This window comes from Brienomyrus brachyistius, chromosome 2 (assembly GCF_023856365.1).
Source record: "Brienomyrus brachyistius isolate T26 chromosome 2, BBRACH_0.4, whole genome shotgun sequence".
Lineage (NCBI taxonomy): Eukaryota > Metazoa > Chordata > Actinopteri > Osteoglossiformes > Mormyridae > Brienomyrus > Brienomyrus brachyistius.
Genome location: NC_064534.1, coordinates 42,271,420 through 42,291,162, shown reverse-complemented (window position 1 = coordinate 42,291,162; position 19,743 = coordinate 42,271,420). Strand labels below are relative to the sequence as shown.

The window sequence follows — 19,743 nt, the reverse complement described above, 5'->3', positions numbered from 1 at the left end:
CCACACAAAAGTTGAGGTAGTCTGTCAGACAGTGTGTCGCCCCCTCTATGTCCTCACCATGTGGGCTCAGAAGCACATCCCAGTCTGTGGTGTCGTAGCAGTCTCTCAGAGCGTCCTCCTTTTCTGGAGTCCATCTCCTGATGGAGCGTGTTGTGACAGGCTGCCTTTGGACGAGGGGTGTGTATTGTGGCTGTAGGTAAACCAGGTTGTGGTCTGACTTCCCTAACGGGGGGAGGGGGGTGGCTCTGTATGCGTCTCTCACATTTGCATACAGTAAGTCAATTGTCCTGTTGCTCCTTGTGGGGCAATCCACAAACTGGTGAAAAGCAGCCAGAGTAGAGTCCAGTGTGGCATGATTAAAGTCTCCAGATATAATAATGAAAGCCTCTGGGTTTTGTGTCTGCAGTCTTGCTGTAACTGTGTGTATTTTCTCGCAGGCAGCTGCTGCGTCGGCCCTCGGAGGGATGTAAACACACACACAGATCACATGACTAAACTCCCGAGGTAAATAATATGGCCGCAAGCTAACGGCTAGCAGCTCCAGGTCCGGACGGCATACCGAAACTTTAACGGAGACATGTCCAGGGTTGCAGTATCTGTTGTTAATGTAGACAATGAGTCCCCCACCTCTGCTTTTTCCGCTGGCCTGCGTGTCCCTATCGGATCTCACGAATGTGAAACCGCATAGGTCTACGTTAGCCTGTGGCGTTAGCTCGGTTAGCCACGTCTCCGTGAAGATAAACAAACTGCACTCACGATATAGTCGGTGGTTGTTCAAAGCACACAGTTCATCCATTTTGTTATGTAGCGAGTTCACGTTGCCCATTATCACTGTCGGGATTGATGGTTTGAATCGCCTCCGGTGATCCGCTTTCCTCGCTCCAGCCTTGCAGCCTCTGTAGCTCCTCTTTATCTCAGCTGGAATGTTGTGTCGCATGCCGTTCTGTTCCTGTGTTCTTAGCGCCAGCAGCTCCGCTCTCAAATAGATGCAGGAGCTGGTTCCAGAAGTTTTAAAAAGTGCATTATCCATCTTGTATCGCTATATCCAAGAGATAAAAGTAAAGTAACTAGAGAAAGTGAAATAAAGTTTAAAAGCCTAGTCTAAAAAAAGTTAAAGGTTAAGAAAAGGTGCGGTGTTGCAGAGCTACTTGGAAAGGCTGCCATCACTCCAGCGCCATCTTGAAACTTTTAAAAAGTGTAAGAACCTGGTCTTTGATAAACCTCAGGACAGGGCCTCCAAGTCTTATGAATGGTCTTTAAGGACCATCCAATTCTGGTGGCCGTTTGGGCAATGAGGAAACAACTTTTGCACAAAGTGTCTGCTTTGAAATAAATGAAAGAGATGTTTCTTTGGCATGTTATGCTTGCCTGCTAGGATTGTGACTCTTGCAAACACCCCATCCTCATATAAACTAATAGTGTTGAGCCAATTTTTCTGGCCATTTAAGAAAAGCAGCTAAAGTTTTTATACATTTCAACATTAACAAAAGCTGTTAATGTCTTTTCTTTAAAATTTACAAGTCTATTTTGTCGGTTTTTTCACAATAAGACTCATGAACGACTAAGTTAATATGTTTTGGGGTCTGAATACACATAACGATCCTATACTTTCACTGACCTAAAGTTAAACTCTAAAGCCCCTGACCACCGGTGTGTGTGTGCTTGTGCACATGAGCATGAACAACCATGTACTGGAAAAAAAACGTATTTATTAAAATAACTAAGGCTTTATTCTGTCAAAATTCTTAAAAAATAAGGACCAACAGTTAAATGGGGCACTATAGTCACTCTCTAGTCCCCCTGCATATTGGATGACCGCTGTCACTGTTGAATCTGGACTATGTTTCATTAACTATCAAGCAGGCTGCATCTCAGTTACCATTGTCAACTTAACATGGTACTCCATCTAGCATCTCAAATCATGCTTGTAGACGCTATAAGCTGGGGCCGTGGGGTACCTTGTAGGATGTCTTTATTAAAATAACTAAGACCTTATTCTTTAAAGTTTTAAATGTGTATTTGATGCATGATGCTAAATACTTACTAGTTCATATTAAAGCTTACTAGTTCTTATTAAATATAATTAAATAATCATGGCCATCTTCTTTAAAATAACAAAAATGTATCCTAAATTCTTACACCCTTGCCTGATTCCACAGTTCCTACATCCCCCTACACTTCCATGACTTGCGAGATAAGAAAAGCAGACTTCTGTCTGCCTGGTCGATCATTTCTAGCCGCTACTTAGGTTCTTCCTCAAATCTTGTTGCCTAAATGACTTATATCACAATCATACTAATTTAAAATTGCGCTCTAACAGAGCGATCCTTACACATTTTAATAAAAAACGTAAACTATATGGGTCTGATGTTTTTTTGATTGAGCAAACTCTAAAAGCCCACCTTTGGTTGTGTGCTTGTGAGCATGCTTGGGGCTTTGCTGTGTGTGTGTGTGTCTGTGTGTGTAGATTGTTCATCTTGCGTCCAAAGTTAAGGTTATATTTTATACTACTTTAAAATAACACATTTTTGTTTGACTGTTTAACAAATACATCTAAAGTTTTTATACAATTAAACATTAACAAAAGCTGTTAATGTCTTTTCTTTAAAATTTACATGTCTATTTTGCGTGGTTTTTCACAATAAGACTCATGAACGACTAAGTTAATATGTTTTGGGGCCTGTATACACATCGCAGTCCTATACTTTCACTGACCTAAAGTTAAACTCTAAAGCCCCTGACCACCGGTGTGTGTGTGTGTTTGTGCACATGAGCATGAATACACATTTACTGAAAAAACATATTTATTAAAATAACTAAGGCTTTATTCTGTCAAAAAAAATTTAAATAATGACAGCAGTTAAATGGGTCGTTATAGTTAATCTGTAGTCTCCCTGCATAGTGGATGACTACTGTCACTGTTGAATTTGAATTATGTTTCATTAACTATCATACAGTCTACAGCTCCGTTACCATTGTCAACTTAGCATTGTACTCCAGCAAGCATCTCGGCTCAAGCTTGTAGATTATATAAGCTGGGCACGTGGGCACCTTGTAGGATGTCTTTATTAAAATAACTAAGACCTTATTCTTTAAAGTTTTTAATGTGCATTTGCAGCATGCTGCTAAATGCAGCTTACTGGTTCCTATTAAATGCAATAAAAATAATCATGTACACCTTCTTTAAAATAACAAGACTATATCCTAAATTCTTACACCCCTGCCTGATTCCACAGGTCCTATCCCACACTTATGTGCCCCCCCCATCCCACCCCCTTCCATGACTTGTGAGATAAGGAAAGCACACTTCTGCCTGCCTGGATGGTCATTTCTAGTCGCTATTTAGGTTCTTCCTCAAATCTTGTTGCCTAAATGACTTATATCACACTCATATTAATTTTAAATTTCGCTATAACAAAACAATCCTTATACATTTTAATAAAGAAACCTGAACAATATATGTTTGGTGTTTTTTGACTGAGCAAACTCTTTTAGTGCTTTTGTGTGCGTGTCCGATACAACTGTAGTTTGTATACCTTTAAACATTAACAAAAACAGTTAATGTCTTTTCTTTAAAATTTACAAGTCTATTTCTGTCTGTTTTTTCGCGATAAGTTAGTAAACGACTAAGTTAGGGTGCTTTGGGGTCTGTATACACATTGCGGTCCTATACTTTCACAGACCTAAAGTTAAACTCTAAAGCCCCTGACCACCGGTGTGTGTGTGTGTGTGTGTGTGTGTGTTTGTGCACATGAGCATGAATACACATTTACTGAAAAACATATTTATTAAAATAACTAAGGCTTTATTCTGTCAAAAAAAAATAAAATAATGCCAGCTGATAAACGGGGTCGTTATAGTCAATCTGTAGTCTCCCTGCGTAGTGGATGACTACTGACACTGTTGAATTTGAACTATGTTTCATTAACTATCAAACAGGCTGCAGCTCCGTTACTGATGTCAACTTAGCATTGTACTCCAGCAAGCATCTCGGCTCAAGCTTGTAGATTATATAAGTTAGGGCCGTGGGCACCTTGTAGGATGTCTTTATTAAAATAACTATGACCTTATTCTTTAAAGTTTTTAATGTGTATTTGCAACATGGTGCTAAATGCATCTTACTGGTTCCTATTAAAAGTAATTAAATAATCATGTACACCTTCTTTAAAATAACAAGACTATATCCTAAATTCTTACCCCCCTGCCTGATTCCACAGTTCCTACCCCCCACTTATGTGTCCCCCCACCCCACCCTACCCTTCCATGACTTGTGAGATAAGAAAAGCAGACTTCTGTCTGCCTGGTCGATCATTTCTAGCCGCTACTTAGGTTCTTCCTCAAATCTTGTTGCCTAAATGACTTATATCACAATCATACTAATTTAAAATTGCGCTCTAACAGAGCGATCCTTATACATTTTAATAAAAAGCGTGAACAATATATGTTTGGTGTTTTTTTGACTGAGCAAAACTCTTTTAGTGTTTTTGTGTGCGTGTCCGATACAACTGTAGTTTGTATACCTTTAAACATTAACAAAAAACAGTTAATGTCTTTTCTTTAGAATTTACAAGTCTATTTCTGTCTGTTTTTCGCGATAAGTTAGTAAACGACTAAGTTAGGGTGCTTTGGGGTTTGGTCACACATTGCGATCAGCAACCTAAAGTTAAACTCTAAAGCCCCCCGACCTCCGGTGTGTGTGTGTGTTTGTGTGCATGCGCGTGAATAAACATTTACTGAAAAACGTATTTATTAAAATAACTAAGACTTTATTCTTTCAAAGTTTTTAAAAATGTGTTTTGATGCATGTCACTAAATGCTGCTTAATAGTACCTAACCGGGGTTGCTCCCCCCAGAGAGAGTTGCTAGTCCATATCATTTCTCACTTAAAACATGACAGGGCTTTTGGCGTTGGAAAATAACGCATTTACTTAAAATAACACATTGACAAACACGACAAATGTTTTTATTTTATTTTAAATAACACATTAGCCGAAAAGAGTTTCATTGCTTAAAAACGATGAGGTTAAAGAGGCTTATTTGAAATAAAAGATCAGCATGTGTTGTCATACATCTTTTCAAGTTCTGTTTATACCTTTTGATTAACCATACGTAGATAAATTTAGCTAAATGTAGCTAAGCAATCCGGGGGTGTTGTGTTAGAGATCGACTTTTATTTAAATTAGAAATAGATTATTTTACACTATTTACAAATAAGCATATAAAATATAGAATTAGTGTGCATTCTGCCAGAATGGCGGCCTGCTTCTCACAATCCAGGCCAACGGTTCGCATCACGACAACAATTTCCGCTGGTAGCCATTTGACCGCTGCTTCACGCAACGAGCTGGCTCAATAAAGGAAATGCTGTGTGGATCTACGCGCGTGCGCCACACGAGAGTGAGAGCATGCATTCGTTTAAACAAGAATTAACCGCGTTATTCACCGATTATTGCTATCGAAAATGCTCAGAGCGCTTTACTTTATTATTCACATTGACAGAAATGTGCTTCATTACTTAAAACATTACGGTTATAGGGGTTTTATTTGCTAAAACAGGCGCTCCGCCGGCGTAGCCATTTTGAAAGGGGCGTCGGCGTGGGTGCGCATGCGCCAAGCGCTGGACTAGCGATCGTCCATTCCGCCCCGCGTTGTTCAAACAGGGCAGTCGCATGTGTAGGAGCTCCGGTATCGTTTCGTCCTATTTCTTCTAAAAGTTTGCCGCTTACATGCTTTCTCCAACCTGGTAAATATAACTAAAGTCTTTCGTGTTGGTTAAATGTAATGAGCGATCGCTTCTTTTAAAACGCCGGCTGTATGTTTATTGGTTTCGCTTGCGCTTGTTTAAATTTGCTCTTCTGCTACTTCTTTCGGGCATGTCTGCTTAAAATAACCCTGCTTTTTCTTTTAAAATAACCCTAAAGTTTTCCTTCTTTAAAACATTTTGGTGCTTTCTTCTTTTAAAATACACCGCGGCGCTTACTAACAACACAGGGCCGGACGGACGCCCCCGCTGAACGTGTATGCGCTAGCTTGCCATCATCCTGCTCTATGTTTTATTATACCTTAAAAACGTAATCAAAAAACCACATTAATAAAATACATGTAATGTATTTTTATTCTATTAAAGTTTAATCTCCCAAACCACCCTATCGGCAACACGTGGCATAAGCATGTATTAATACCATATATGGACATAACGGCAATCTCCCAAAACCATATCGCCCCCTATCGGCCGCACGTGGCATAATCATGTATTGATACCATATATGTGCATAAACCCTCGACCAATCAGAATCAAGGAAACGCCACTTCCTCTTATGACGTCAGAAGCGGAGAATTAAGCTCCGCCCAATGTACCACATAACCTTTTTTTCGTCGCGCTGTCAGAACACTGGGAGCTACACACACCAACAAGTCCATACTGCAGGCTGCAGCCAGAACAATTTTCTACATTCAAACATCGACGGCCTCTTCTCTCTAAAAATTCACCAGACCGCTTCTACCACCAGCAAAGAAGTTTCCATCCCTAATTCCTCTGTGATTCCCACTAACCTAAACATTAATCTGGCATTGAAGGGTGTGAATTACCCCGGCCAACCTGCTCTTGTAAATACAGCTTTTAGCGAGTTTTGAAAGGAGAAGAAGAGCAGACCTTGCTATGCCAATAATATCGAGTCTTCTGTGGTGAAGTGGTTTTTGCATAGAAAACAAAGTGGTGAGTTGAAGAGGAATTATATCAGTACTTTGTTTAAAACTGTGTGCAAAAAGCTGTCTCTTTATTATTAACAATAAGTTGTGAAACGTGAATGGGGAGTGACAGTCTTCAAGTTTGTGAGAAGATCGCGCCCTGGTGGAATAAAGGCACGAACAGCTTACAGCACCTAGAATTACCAGGCAGTATTTAGAGTAAAACGGTTTCTAAAAGCTGCCTTTATGAATGAGAGAAAAAAAAAAAATATATATATATATATATATATAAAATAGTAAAATGGAAGGGGAGTGATAGATTTAAATTAATCATGAAGTGGAGCGCCCCCTGTATAAAGTAAAAGTGAGAAAAGCTTACAGCACCTGGTATTCCCAGGAGGTCTCCCATCCAAGTACTAACCAGACCCTACCCTGATTGGCTTCCGAGATCGGATGAGATCGGGCGTGTTCAGGCTGGCATGGCCATAAGCGAGAGATGCTACCAAAAACAGCCCTTTTGCATTACACACCTCTATACATGCCAGTTGGTCCCATTGGATCCTACTAATGTTTTTTTTTTTTTTATCTGACTCACACTGCAGCACCACCATCCAATCGGCAGCGCCGGACCCACACCAAACATTCACCAAACTACTCAGCCGGCAGCCTACCACAATTATTCCATTCTTTCCGCATCCGCACACTTCCTTCTTTTTAACTCCTTTTCACTACCGCACAGGTTAATCGCCGCACGTCCCCCGCCGGCAAACATTACTCCTTTGCCTACTGCATGCAGGCTTCTCTTAACGACCCTCTGTTATCAACTCCGCTAACAGCCACAAAATCTCCGCCGCACGAAGCCCACTGGTAGCTGCTGAATCACATGCTTCCCCAAAACGTCACGCTGTCAGAACACTGGGAGCTACACACACCAACAAGTCCATAATGCAGGCTGCAGCCAGAACAATTTTCTGCATTCAAACGTCGACGGCCTCTTCTCTCTAAAAATTCACCAGACCGCTTCTACCACCAGCAAAGAAGTTTCCATCCCGAATTCCTCTGTGATTCCCACTAACCTAAACATTAAGCTGGCATTGAAGGGTGTGAATTACCCCGGCCAATCTGTTCTTTTAAATACAGCTTTTAGCAAGTTTTGAAAGGAGAAGAGCAGAACTTGCTATGCCAATAATATCGAGTCTTCTGTGGCGAAGTGGTTTTTGCATAGAAAACAAAGCGGTCAGTTGAAGAGGAATAATATCAGTACTTTGTTTAAAACTGTGTGTAAAAAGCTGTCTCTTTATCATTAACAATAAGTTGTAAAACGTGAATGGGGAGTGACAGTCTTCAAGTTTGTGAGAAGATCGCGCCCTGGTGGAATAAAGGCACGAACAGCTTACAGCACCTAGAATTACCAGGAAGTATTTAGAGTAAAACGGTTTCTAAAAGCTGCCTTTATGAATGAGAGAAAAAATATATATATATAAAATAGTAAAATGTAAGGGGAGTGATAGATTTAAATTAATCGTGAAGTGGAGTGCCCCCTGTATAAAGTAAAAGTGAGAAAAGCTTACAGCACCTGGTATTCCCAGGTGGTCTCCCATCCAAGTACTAACCAGACCCTACCCTGCTTAGCTTCCAAGATCAGATGAGATCGGGCGTGTTCAGGGTGGTATGGCCGTAAGCAAGAGATGCTACCAAAAACAGCCCTTTTGCATTACACGCGTCTATACATGCCAGTTAGTCCCATTGGATCCTACTCCTGTTTTTTTTTTTTTTTTTTATCTGACTCACACTGCAGCACCACCATCCAATCGGCAACGCCGGACCCACACCAAACATTCACCAAACTACTCAGCCGGCAGCCTACCACAATTATTCCATTCTTTCCGCATCCGCACACTTCCTTCTCTTTAACTCCTTTTCACTACCGCACAGGTTAATCGCCGCACGTCCCCCGCCAGCAAACATTACTCCTTTGCCTACTGCATGCAGGCTTCTCTTAACGACCCTCTGTTATCAACTCCGCTAACAGCCACAAAATCTCCGCCGCACGAAGCCCACTGGTAGCTGCTGAATCACATGCTTCCCCAAAACGTTGCGCTGTCAGAACACTGGGAGCTACACACACCAACAAGTCCATACTGCAGGCTGCAGCCAGAACAATTTTCTACATTTAAACATCGACGGCCTCTTCTCTCTAAAAATTCACCAGACCGCTTCTACCACCAGCAAAGAAGTTTCCATCCCTAATTCCTCTGTGATTCCCACTAACCTAAACATTAAGCTGGCATTGAAGGGTGTGAATTACCCCGGCCAATCTGTTCTTTTAAATACAGCTTTTAGCAAGTTTTGAAAGGAGAAGAGCAGAACTTGCTATGCCAATAATATCGAGTCTTCTGTGGCGAAGTGGTTTTTGCATAGAAAACAAAGCGGTCAGTTGAAGAGGAATAATATCAGTACTTTGTTTAAAACTGTGTGTAAAAAGCTGTCTCTTTATCATTAACAATAAGTTGTAAAACGTGAATGGGGAGTGACAGTCTTCAAGTTTGTGAGAAGATCGCGCCCTGGTGGAATAAAGGCACGAACAGCTTACAGCACCTAGAATTACCAGGAAGTATTTAGAGTAAAACGGTTTCTAAAAGCTGCCTTTATGAATGAGAGAAAAAATATATATATATAAAATAGTAAAATGTAAGGGGAGTGATAGATTTAAATTAATCGTGAAGTGGAGTGCCCCCTGTATAAAGTAAAAGTGAGAAAAGCTTACAGCACCTGGTATTCCCAGGAGGTCTCCCATCCAAGTACTAACCAGACCCTACGCTGATTGGCTTCCGAGATCGGATGAGATCGGGCGTGTTCAGGCTGGCATAGCCATAAGCGAGAGATGCTACCAAAAACAGCCCTTTTGCATTACACACCTCTATACATGCCAGTTGGTCCCATTGGATCCTACTAATGTTTTTTTTTTTTTTATCTGACTCACACTGCACCACCACCATCCAATCGGCAGCGCCGGACCCACACCAAACATTCACCAAACTACTCAGCCGGCAGCCTACCACAATTATTCCATTCTTTCCGCATCCGCACACTTCCTTCTTTTTAACTCCTTTTCACTACCGCACAGGTTAATCGCCGCACGTCCCCCGCCGGCAAACATTACTCCTTTGCCTACTGCATGCAGGCTTCTCTTAACGACCCTCTGTTATCAACTCCGCTAACAGCCACAAAATCTCCGCCGCACGAAGCCCACTGGTAGCTGCTGAATCACATGCTTCCCCAAAACGTCACGCTGTCAGAACACTGGGAGCTACACACACCAACAAGTCCATAATGCAGGGTGCAGCCAGAACAATTTTCTACATTCAAACATCGACGGCCTCTTCTCTCTAAAAATTCACCAGACCGCTTCTACCACCAGCAAAGAAGTTTCCATCCCTAATTCCTCTGTGATTCCCACTAACCTAAACATTAAGCTGGCATTGAAGGGTGTGAATTACCCCGGCCAATCTGTTCTTTTAAATACAGCTTTTAGCAAGTTTTGAAAGGAGAAGAGCAGAACTTGCTATGCCAATAATATCGAGTCTTCTGTGGCGAAGTGGTTTCATGCATAGAAAACAAAGCGGTCAGTTGAAGAGGAATAATATCAGTACTTTGTTTAAAACTGTGTGTAAAAAGCTGTCTCTTTATCATTAACAATAAGTTGTAAAACGTGAATGGGGAGTGACAGTCTTCAAGTTTGTGAGAAGATCGCGCCCTGGTGGAATAAAGGCACGAACAGCTTACAGCACCTAGAATTACCGGGAAGTATTTAGAGTAAAACAGTTTCTAAAAGCTGGCTTTATGAAAGAGAGAAAAAAAATATATATATAAAATAGTAAAATGGAAGGGGAGTGCTAGATTTAAATTAATCGTGAAGTGGAGCGCCCCCTGTATAAAGTAAAAGTGAGAAAAGCTTACAGCACCTGGTATTCCCAGGTGGTCACCCATCCAAGTACTAACCAGACCCTACCCTGCTTAGCTTCCAAGATCAGACGAGATCGGGCGTGTTCAGGCTGGCATGGCCGTAAGCGAGAGACGCGACCAAAAACAGCCCTTTTGCATTACACACCTCTATACATGCCAGTTGGTCCCATTGGATCCTACTAATGTTTTTTTTTTTTTTTATCTGACTCACACTGCAGCCCCACCATCCAATCGGCAACGCCGGACCCACACCAAACATTCACCAAACTACTCAGCCGGCAGCCTACCACAATTATTCCATTCTTTCCGCATCCGCACACTTCCTTCTCTTTAACTCCTTTTCACTACCGCACAGGTTAATCGCCGCACGTCCCCCGCCAGCAAACATTACTCCTTTGCCTACTGCATGCAGGCTTCTCTTAACGACCCTCTGTTATCAACTCCGCTAACAGCCACAAAATCTCCGCCGCACGAAGCCCACTGGTAGCTGCTGAATCACATGCTTCCCCAAAACGTTGCGCTGTCAGAACACTGGGAGCTACACACACCAACAAGTCCATACTGCAGGCTGCAGCCAGAAAAAATTTCTACATTCAAACATCGACGGCCTCTTCTCTCTAAAAATTCACCAGACCGCTTCTACCACCAGCAAAGAAGTTTCCATCCCTAATTCCTCTGTGATTCCCACTAACCTAAACATTAAGCTGGCATTGAAGGGTGTGAATTACCCCGGCCAATCTGTTCTTTTAAATACAGCTTTTAGCAAGTTTTGAAAGGAGAAGAGCAGAACTTGCTATGCCAATAATATCGAGTCTTCTGTGGCGAAGTGGTTTCATGCATAGAAAACAAAGCGGTCAGTTGAAGAGGAATAATATCAGTACTTTGTTTAAAACTGTGTGTAAAAAGCTGTCTCTTTATCATTAACAATAAGTTGTAAAACGTGAATGGGGAGTGACTGTCTTCAAGTTTGTGAGAAGATCGCGCCCTGGTGGAATAAAGGCACGAACAGCTTACAGCACCTAGAATTACCGGGAAGTATTTAGAGTAAAACAGTTTCTAAAAGCTGGCTTTATGAAAGAGAGAAAAAATATATATATATAAAATAGTAAAATGGAAGGGGAGTGCTAGATTTAAATTAATCGTGAAGTGGAGCGCCCCCTGTATAAAGTAAAAGTGAGAAAAGCTTACAGCACCTGGTATTCCCAGGTGGTCACCCATCCAAGTACTAACCAGACCCAACCCTGCTTAGCTTCCAAGATCAGACGAGATCGGGCGTGTTCAGGGTGGTATGGCCGTAAGCGAGAGATGCGACCAAAAACAGCCCTTTTGCATTACACGCGTCTATACATGCCAGTTAGTCCCATTGGATCCTACTCCTGGTTTTTTTTTTTTTTTTATCTGACTCACACTGCAGCACCACCATCCAATCGGCAGCGCCGGACCCACACCAAACATTCACCAAACTACTCAGCCGGCAGCCTACCACAATTATTCCATTCTTTCCGCATCCGCACACTTCCTTCTCTTTAACTCCTTTTCAGTACCGCACAGGTTAATCGCCGCACGTCCCCCGCCAGCAAACATTACTCCTTTGCCTACTGCATGCAGGCTTCTCTTAACGACCCTCTGTTATCAACTCCGCTAACAGCCACAAAATCTCCGCCGCACGAAGCCCACTGGTAGCTGCTGAATCACATGCTTCCCCAAAACGTTGCGCTGTCAGAACACTGGGAGCTACACGCACCAACAAGTCCATACTGCAGGCTGCAGCCAGAACAATTTTCTACATCCAAACATCGACGGCCTCTTCTCTCTAAAAATTCACCAGACCGCTTCTACCAACCAGCAAAGAAGTTTCCATCCCTAATTCCTCTGTGATTCCCACTAACCTAAACATTAAGCTGGCATTGAAGGGTGTGAATTACCCCGGCCAATCTGTTCTTTTAAATACAGCTTTTAGCAAGTTTTGAAAGAAGAAGAGCAGAACTTGCTATGCCAATAATATCGAGTCTCCTGTGGCAAAGTGGTTTTTGCATAGAAAACAAAGCGGTCAGTTGAAGAGGAATAATATCAGTACTTTGTTTAAAACTGTGTGTAAAAAGCTGTCTCTTTATCATTAACAATAAGTTGTAAAACGTGAATGGGGAGTGACAGTCTTCAAGTTTGTGAGAAGATCGCGCCCTGGTGGAATAAAGGCACGAACAGCTTACAGCACCTAGAATTACCAGGAAGTATTTAGAGTAAAACGGTTTCTAAAAGCTGGCTTTATGAAAGAGATAAAAAATATATATATATAAAATAGTAAAATGGAAGGGGAGTGCTAGATTTAAATTAATCGTGAAGTGGAGCGCCCCCTGTATAAAGTAAAAGTGAGAAAAGCTTACAGCACCTGGTATTCCCAGGTGGTCTCCCATCCAAGTACTAACCAGACCCTACCCTGCTTAGCTTCCAAGATCAGATGAGATCGGGCGTGTTCAGGGTGGTATGGCCGTAAGCAAGAGATGCTACCAAAAACAGCCCTTTTGCATTACACGCGTCTATACATGCCAGTTAGTCCCATTGGATCCTACTCCTGTTTTTTTTTTTTTTTTTATCTGACTCACACTGCAGCACCACCATCCAATCGGCAACGCCGGACCCACACCAAACATTCACCAAACTACTCAGCCGGCAGCCTACCACAATTATTCCATTCTTTCCGCATCCGCACACTTCCTTCTCTTTAACTCCTTTTCACTACCGCACAGGTTAATCGCCGCACGTCCCCCGCCAGCAAACATTACTCCTTTGCCTACTGCATGCAGGCTTCTCTTAACGACCCTCTGTTATCAACTCCGCTAACAGCCACAAAATCTCCGCCGCACGAAGCCCACTGGTAGCTGCTGAATCACATGCTTCCCCAAAACGTTGCGCTGTCAGAACACTGGGAGCTACACACACCAACAAGTCCATACTGCAGGCTGCAGCCAGAACAATTTTCTACATTTAAACATCGACGGCCTCTTCTCTCTAAAAATTCACCAGACCGCTTCTACCACCAGCAAAGAAGTTTCCATCCCTAATTCCTCTGTGATTCCCACTAACCTAAACATTAAGCTGGCATTGAAGGGTGTGAATTACCCCGGCCAATCTGTTCTTTTAAATACAGCTTTTAGCAAGTTTTGAAAGGAGAAGAGCAGAACTTGCTATGCCAATAATATCGAGTCTTCTGTGGCGAAGTGGTTTCATGCATAGAAAACAAAGCGGTCAGTTGAAGAGGAATAATATCAGTACTTTGTTTAAAACTGTGTGTAAAAAGCTGTCTCTTTATCATTAACAATAAGTTGTAAAACGTGAATGGGGAGTGACAGTCTTCAAGTTTGTGAGAAGATCGCGCCCTGGTGGAATAAAGGCACGAACAGCTTACAGCACCTAGAATTACCAGGAAGTATTTAGAGTAAAACAGTTTCTAAAAGCTGGCTTTATGAAAGAGAGAAAAAATATATATATATAAAATAGTAAAATGGAAGGGGAGTGCTAGATTTAAATTAATCGTGAAGTGGAGCGCCCCCTGTATAAAGTAAAAGTGAGAAAAGCTTACAGCACCTGGTATTCCCAGGTGGTCACCCATCCAAGTACTAACCAGACCCAACCCTGCTTAGCTTCCAAGATCAGACAAGATCGGGCGTGTTCTGGGTGGTATGGCCGTAAGCGAGAGACGCGACCAAAAACAGCCCTTTTGCATTACACGCGTCTATACATGCCAGTTAGTCCCATTGGATCCTACTCCTGGTTTTTTTTTTTTTTTTTCTGACTCACACTGCAGCACCACCATCCAATCGGCAGCGCCGGACCCACACCAAACATTCACCAAACTACTCAGCCGGCAGCCTACCACAATTATTCCATTCTTTCCGCATCCGCACACTTCCTTCTCTTTAACTCCTTTTCAGTACCGCACAGGTTAATCGCCGCACGTCCCCCGCCAGCAAACATTACTCCTTTGCCTACTGCATGCAGGCTTCTCTTAACGACCCTCTGTTATCAACTCCGCTAACAGCCACAAAATCTCCGCCGCACGAAGCCCACTGGTAGCTGCTGAATCACATGCTTCCCCAAAACGTTGCGCTGTCAGAACACTGGGAGCTACACGCACCAACAAGTCCATACTGCAGGCTGCAGCCAGAACAATTTTCTACATCCAAACATCGACGGCCTCTTCTCTCTAAAAATTCACCAGACCGCTTCTACCAACCAGCAAAGAAGTTTCCATCCCTAATTCCTCTGTGATTCCCACTAACCTAAACATTAAGCTGGCATTGAAGGGTGTGAATTACCCCGGCCAATCTGTTCTTTTAAATACAGCTTTTAGCAAGTTTTGAAAGAAGAAGAGCAGAACTTGCTATGCCAATAATATCGAGTCTCCTGTGGCGAAGTGGTTTTTGCATAGAAAACAAAGCGGTCAGTTGAAGAGGAATAATATCAGTACTTTGTTTAAAACTGTGTGTAAAAAGCTGTCTCTTTATCATTAACAATAAGTTGTAAAACGTGAATGGGGAGTGACAGTCTTCAAGTTTGTGAGAAGATCGCGCCCTGGTGGAATAAAGGCACGAACAGCTTACAGCACCTAGAATTACCAGGAAGTATTTAGAGTAAAACGGTTTCTAAAAGCTGGCTTTATGAAAGAGATAAAAAATATATATATATAAAATAGTAAAATGGAAGGGGAGTGCTAGATTTAAATTAATCGTGAAGTGGAGCGCCCCCTGTATAAAGTAAAAGTGAGAAAAGCTTACAGCACCTGGTATTCCCAGGTGGTTGCCCATCCAAGTACTAACCAGACCCTACCCTGCTTAGCTTCCAAGATCAGACGAGATCGGGCGTGTTCAGGGTGGTACGGCCGTAAGCGAGAGATGCGACCAAAAACAGCCCTTTTGCATTACACGCGTCTATACATGCCAGTTAGTCCCATTGGATCCTACTCCTGTTTTTTTTTTTTTTTTTATCTGACTCACACTGCAGCACCACCATCCAATCGGCAACGCCGGACCCACACCAAACATTCACCAAACTACTCAGCCGGCAGCCTACCACAATTATTCCATTCTTTCCGCATCCGCACACTTCCTTCTCTTTAACTCCTTTTCACTACCGCACAGGTTAATCGCTGCACGTCCCCCGCCAGCAAACATTACTCCTTTGCCTACTGCATGCAGGCTTCTCTTAACGACCCTCTGTTATCAACTCCGCTAACAGCCACAAAATCTCCGCCGCACGAAGCCCACTGGTAGCTGCTGAATCACATGCTTCCCCAAAACGTTGCGCTGTCAGAACACTGGGAGCTACACACACCAACAAGTCCATACTGCAGGCTGCAGCCAGAACAATTTTCTACATTTAAACATCGACGGCCTCTTCTCTCTAAAAATTCACCAGACCGCTTCTACCACCAGCAAAGAAGTTTCCATCCCTAATTCCTCTGTGATTCCCACTAACCTAAACATTAAGCTGGCATTGAAGGGTGTGAATTACCCCGGCCAATCTGTTCTTTTAAATACAGCTTTTAGCAAGTTTTGAAAGGAGAAGAGCAGAACTTGCTATGCCAATAATATCGAGTCTTCTGTGGCGAAGTGGTTTCATGCATAGAAAACAAAGCGGTCAGTTGAAGAGGAATAATATCAGTACTTTGTTTAAAACTGTGTGTAAAAAGCTGTCTCTTTATCATTAACAATAAGTTGTAAAACGTGAATGGGGAGTGACAGTCTTCAAGTTTGTGAGAAGATCGCGCCCTGGTGGAATAAAGGCACGAACAGCTTACAGCACCTAGAATTACCAGGAAGTATTTAGAGTAAAACAGTTTCTAAAAGCTGGCTTTATGAAAGAGAGAAAAAATATATATATATAAAATAGTAAAATGGAAGGGGAGTGCTAGATTTAAATTAATCGTGAAGTGGAGCGCCCCCTGTATAAAGTAAAAGTGAGAAAAGCTTACAGCACCTGGTATTCCCAGGTGGTCACCCATCCAAGTACTAACCAGACCCAACCCTGCTTAGCTTCCAAGATCAGACAAGATCGGGCGTGTTCTGGGTGGTATGGCCGTAAGCGAGAGACGCGACCAAAAACAGCCCTTTTGCATTACACGCGTCTATACATGCCAGTTAGTCCCATTGGATCCTACTCCTGGTTTTTTTTTTTTTTTTATCTGACTCACACTGCAGCACCACCATCCAATCGGCAGCGCCGGACCCACACCAAACATTCACCAAACTACTCAGCCGGCAGCCTACCACAATTATTCCATTCTTTCCGCATCCGCACACTTCCTTCTCTTTAACTCCTTTTCAGTACCGCACAGGTTAATCGCCGCACGTCCCCCGCCAGCAAACATTACTCCTTTGCCTACTGCATGCAGGCTTCTCTTAACGACCCTCTGTTATCAACTCCGCTAACAGCCACAAAATCTCCGCCGCACGAAGCCCACTGGTAGCTGCTGAATCACATGCTTCCCCAAAACGTTGCGCTGTCAGAACACTGGGAGCTACACGCACCAACAAGTCCATACTGCAGGCTGCAGCCAGAACAATTTTCTACATCCAAACATCGACGGCCTCTTCTCTCTAAAAATTCACCAGACCGCTTCTACCAACCAGCAAAGAAGTTTCCATCCCTAATTCCTCTGTGATTCCCACTAACCTAAACATTAAGCTGGCATTGAAGGGTGTGAATTACCCCGGCCAATCTGTTCTTTTAAATACAGCTTTTAGCAAGTTTTGAAAGAAGAAGAGCAGAACTTGCTATGCCAATAATATCGAGTCTCCTGTGGCGAAGTGGTTTTTGCATAGAAAACAAAGCGGTCAGTTGAAGAGGAATAATATCAGTACTTTGTTTAAAACTGTGTGTAAAAAGCTGTCTCTTTATCATTAACAATAAGTTGTAAAACGTGAATGGGGAGTGACAGTCTTCAAGTTTGTGAGAAGATCGCGCCCTGGTGGAATAAAGGCACGAACAGCTTACAGCACCTAGAATTACCAGGAAGTATTTAGAGTAAAACGGTTTCTAAAAGCTGGCTTTATGAAAGAGATAAAAAATATATATATATAAAATAGTAAAATGGAAGGGGAGTGCTAGATTTAAATTAATCGTGAAGTGGAGCGCCCCCTGTATAAAGTAAAAGTGAGAAAAGCTTACAGCACGTGGTATTCCCAGGCAGTCTCCCATCCAAGTACTAACCAGACCCTACCCTGCTTAGCTTCCAAGATCAGACGAGATCGGGCGTGTTCAGGGTGGTACGGCCGTAAGCGAGAGATGCGACCAAAAACAGCCCTTTTGCATTACACGCGTCTATACATGCCAGTTAGTCCCATTGGATCCAACTCCTGTTTTTTTTTTTTTTTTTATCTGACTCACACTGCAGCACCACCATCCAATCGGCAACGCCGGACCCACGCCAAACATTCACCAAACTACTCAGCCGGCAGCCTACCACAATTATTCCATTCTTTCCGCATCCGCACACTTCCTTCTCTTTAACTCCTTTTCACTACCGCACAGGTTAATCGCCGCACGTCCCCCGCCAGCAAACATTACTCCTTTGCCTACTGCATGCAGGCTTCTCTTAACGACCCTCTGTTATCAACTCCGCTAACAGCCACAAAATCTCCGCCGCACGAAGCCCACTGGTAGCTGCTGAATCACATGCTTCCCCAAAACGTTGCGCTGTCAGAACACTGGGAGCTACACACACCAACAAGTCCATACTGCAGGCTGCAGCCAGAACAATTTTCTACATTTAAACATCGACGGCCTCTTCTCTCTAAAAATTCACCAGACCGCTTCTACCACCAGCAAAGAAGTTTCCATCCCTAATTCCTCTGTGATTCCCACTAACCTAAACATTAAGCTGGCATTGAAGGGTGTGAATTACCCCGGCCAATCTGTTCTTTTAAATACAGCTTTTAGCAAGTTTTGAAAGGAGAAGAGCAGAACTTGCTATGCCAATAATATCGAGTCTTCTGTGGCGAAGTGGTTTCATGCATAGAAAACAAAGCGGTCAGTTGAAGAGGAATAATATCAGTACTTTGTTTAAAACTGTGTGTAAAAAGCTGTCTCTTTATCATTAACAATAAGTTGTAAAACGTGAATGGGGAGTGACAGTCTTCAAGTTTGTGAGAAGATCGCGCCCTGGTGGAATAAAGGCACGAACAGCTTACAGCACCTAGAATTACCAGGAAGTATTTAGAGTAAAACAGTTTCTAAAAGCTGGCTTTATGAAAGAGAGAAAAAATATATATATATAAAATAGTAAAATGGAAGGGGAGTGCTAGATTTAAATTAATCGTGAAGTGGAGCGCCCCCTGTATAAAGTAAAAGTGAGAAAAGCTTACAGCACCTGGTATTCCCAGGTGGTCACCCATCCAAGTACTAACCAGACCCAACCCTGCTTAGCTTCCAAGATCAGACAAGATCGGGCGTGTTCTGGGTGGTATGGCCGTAAGCGAGAGACGCGACCAAAAACAGCCCTTTTGCATTACACGCGTCTATACATGCCAGTTAGTCCCATTGGATCCTACTCCTGGTTTTTTTTTTTTTTTTATCTGACTCACACTGCAGCACCACCATCCAATCGGCAGCGCCGGACCCACACCAAACATTCACCAAACTACTCAGCCGGCAGCCTACCACAATTATTCCATTCTTTCCGCATCCGCACACTTCCTTCTCTTTAACTCCTTTTCACTACCGCACAGGTTAATCGCCGCACGTCCACCGCCAGCAAACGTTACTCCTTTGCCTACTGCATGCAGGCTTCTCTTAACGACCCTCTGTTATCAACTCCGCTAACAGCCACAAAATCTCCGCCGCACGAAGCCCACTGGTAGCTGCTGAATCACATGCTTCCCCAAAATGTTGCGCTGTCAGAACACTGGGAGCTACACACACCAACAAGTCCATACTGCAGGCTGTCACACTAGATCGCGGGCAGAGCGGCGATCGTGCGGGCGAGCAGGCAGAAACGGGCAAACACGCCGTAATCAGGGCAAACAAGGGGTTTATTCCGAAAGACGGGGCAGGGAACAGAAGACGCCAACTAACATCAATGACAGACACTGG

At 43.0% G+C, this 19,743-nt stretch overlaps 10 non-coding genes and 1 pseudogene across 10 annotated transcripts; all 11 read right to left on the bottom strand.

Moving 5' to 3' along the window:
* Nucleotides 1-7,059: 7,059 nt before the first annotated feature.
* LOC125737018 (5S ribosomal RNA) lies at nt 7,060-7,178 on the bottom strand. Its single transcript, XR_007396285.1, has one exon. It is a non-coding gene; the product is annotated as a 5S ribosomal RNA (ribosomal RNA).
* Nucleotides 7,179-8,251: 1,073 nt separating this feature from the next.
* On the bottom strand, nt 8,252-8,370 carry LOC125732922 (5S ribosomal RNA). The gene has a single exon (XR_007392285.1). It is a non-coding gene; the product is annotated as a 5S ribosomal RNA (ribosomal RNA).
* Nucleotides 8,371-9,447: 1,077 nt separating this feature from the next.
* Nucleotides 9,448-9,566, bottom strand: LOC125731484 (5S ribosomal RNA; annotated as a pseudogene).
* A 1,074-nt stretch (nt 9,567-10,640) lies between these two features.
* Nucleotides 10,641-10,759, bottom strand: LOC125736217 (5S ribosomal RNA). The gene has a single exon (XR_007395501.1). It is a non-coding gene; the product is annotated as a 5S ribosomal RNA (ribosomal RNA).
* A 1,075-nt stretch (nt 10,760-11,834) lies between these two features.
* LOC125732939 (5S ribosomal RNA) lies at nt 11,835-11,953 on the bottom strand. The gene has a single exon (XR_007392301.1). It is a non-coding gene; the product is annotated as a 5S ribosomal RNA (ribosomal RNA).
* Nucleotides 11,954-13,030: 1,077 nt separating this feature from the next.
* Nucleotides 13,031-13,149, bottom strand: LOC125732920 (5S ribosomal RNA). Its single transcript, XR_007392283.1, has one exon. It is a non-coding gene; the product is annotated as a 5S ribosomal RNA (ribosomal RNA).
* Nucleotides 13,150-14,226: 1,077 nt separating this feature from the next.
* On the bottom strand, nt 14,227-14,345 carry LOC125736279 (5S ribosomal RNA). Its single transcript, XR_007395562.1, has one exon. It is a non-coding gene; the product is annotated as a 5S ribosomal RNA (ribosomal RNA).
* A 1,076-nt stretch (nt 14,346-15,421) lies between these two features.
* Nucleotides 15,422-15,540, bottom strand: LOC125735860 (5S ribosomal RNA). The gene has a single exon (XR_007395145.1). It is a non-coding gene; the product is annotated as a 5S ribosomal RNA (ribosomal RNA).
* A 1,077-nt stretch (nt 15,541-16,617) lies between these two features.
* Nucleotides 16,618-16,736, bottom strand: LOC125736278 (5S ribosomal RNA). Its single transcript, XR_007395561.1, has one exon. It is a non-coding gene; the product is annotated as a 5S ribosomal RNA (ribosomal RNA).
* A 1,077-nt stretch (nt 16,737-17,813) lies between these two features.
* LOC125731019 (5S ribosomal RNA) lies at nt 17,814-17,932 on the bottom strand. Its single transcript, XR_007391309.1, has one exon. It is a non-coding gene; the product is annotated as a 5S ribosomal RNA (ribosomal RNA).
* Nucleotides 17,933-19,009: 1,077 nt separating this feature from the next.
* Nucleotides 19,010-19,128, bottom strand: LOC125736277 (5S ribosomal RNA). The gene has a single exon (XR_007395560.1). It is a non-coding gene; the product is annotated as a 5S ribosomal RNA (ribosomal RNA).
* Nucleotides 19,129-19,743: the final 615 nt, after the last annotated feature.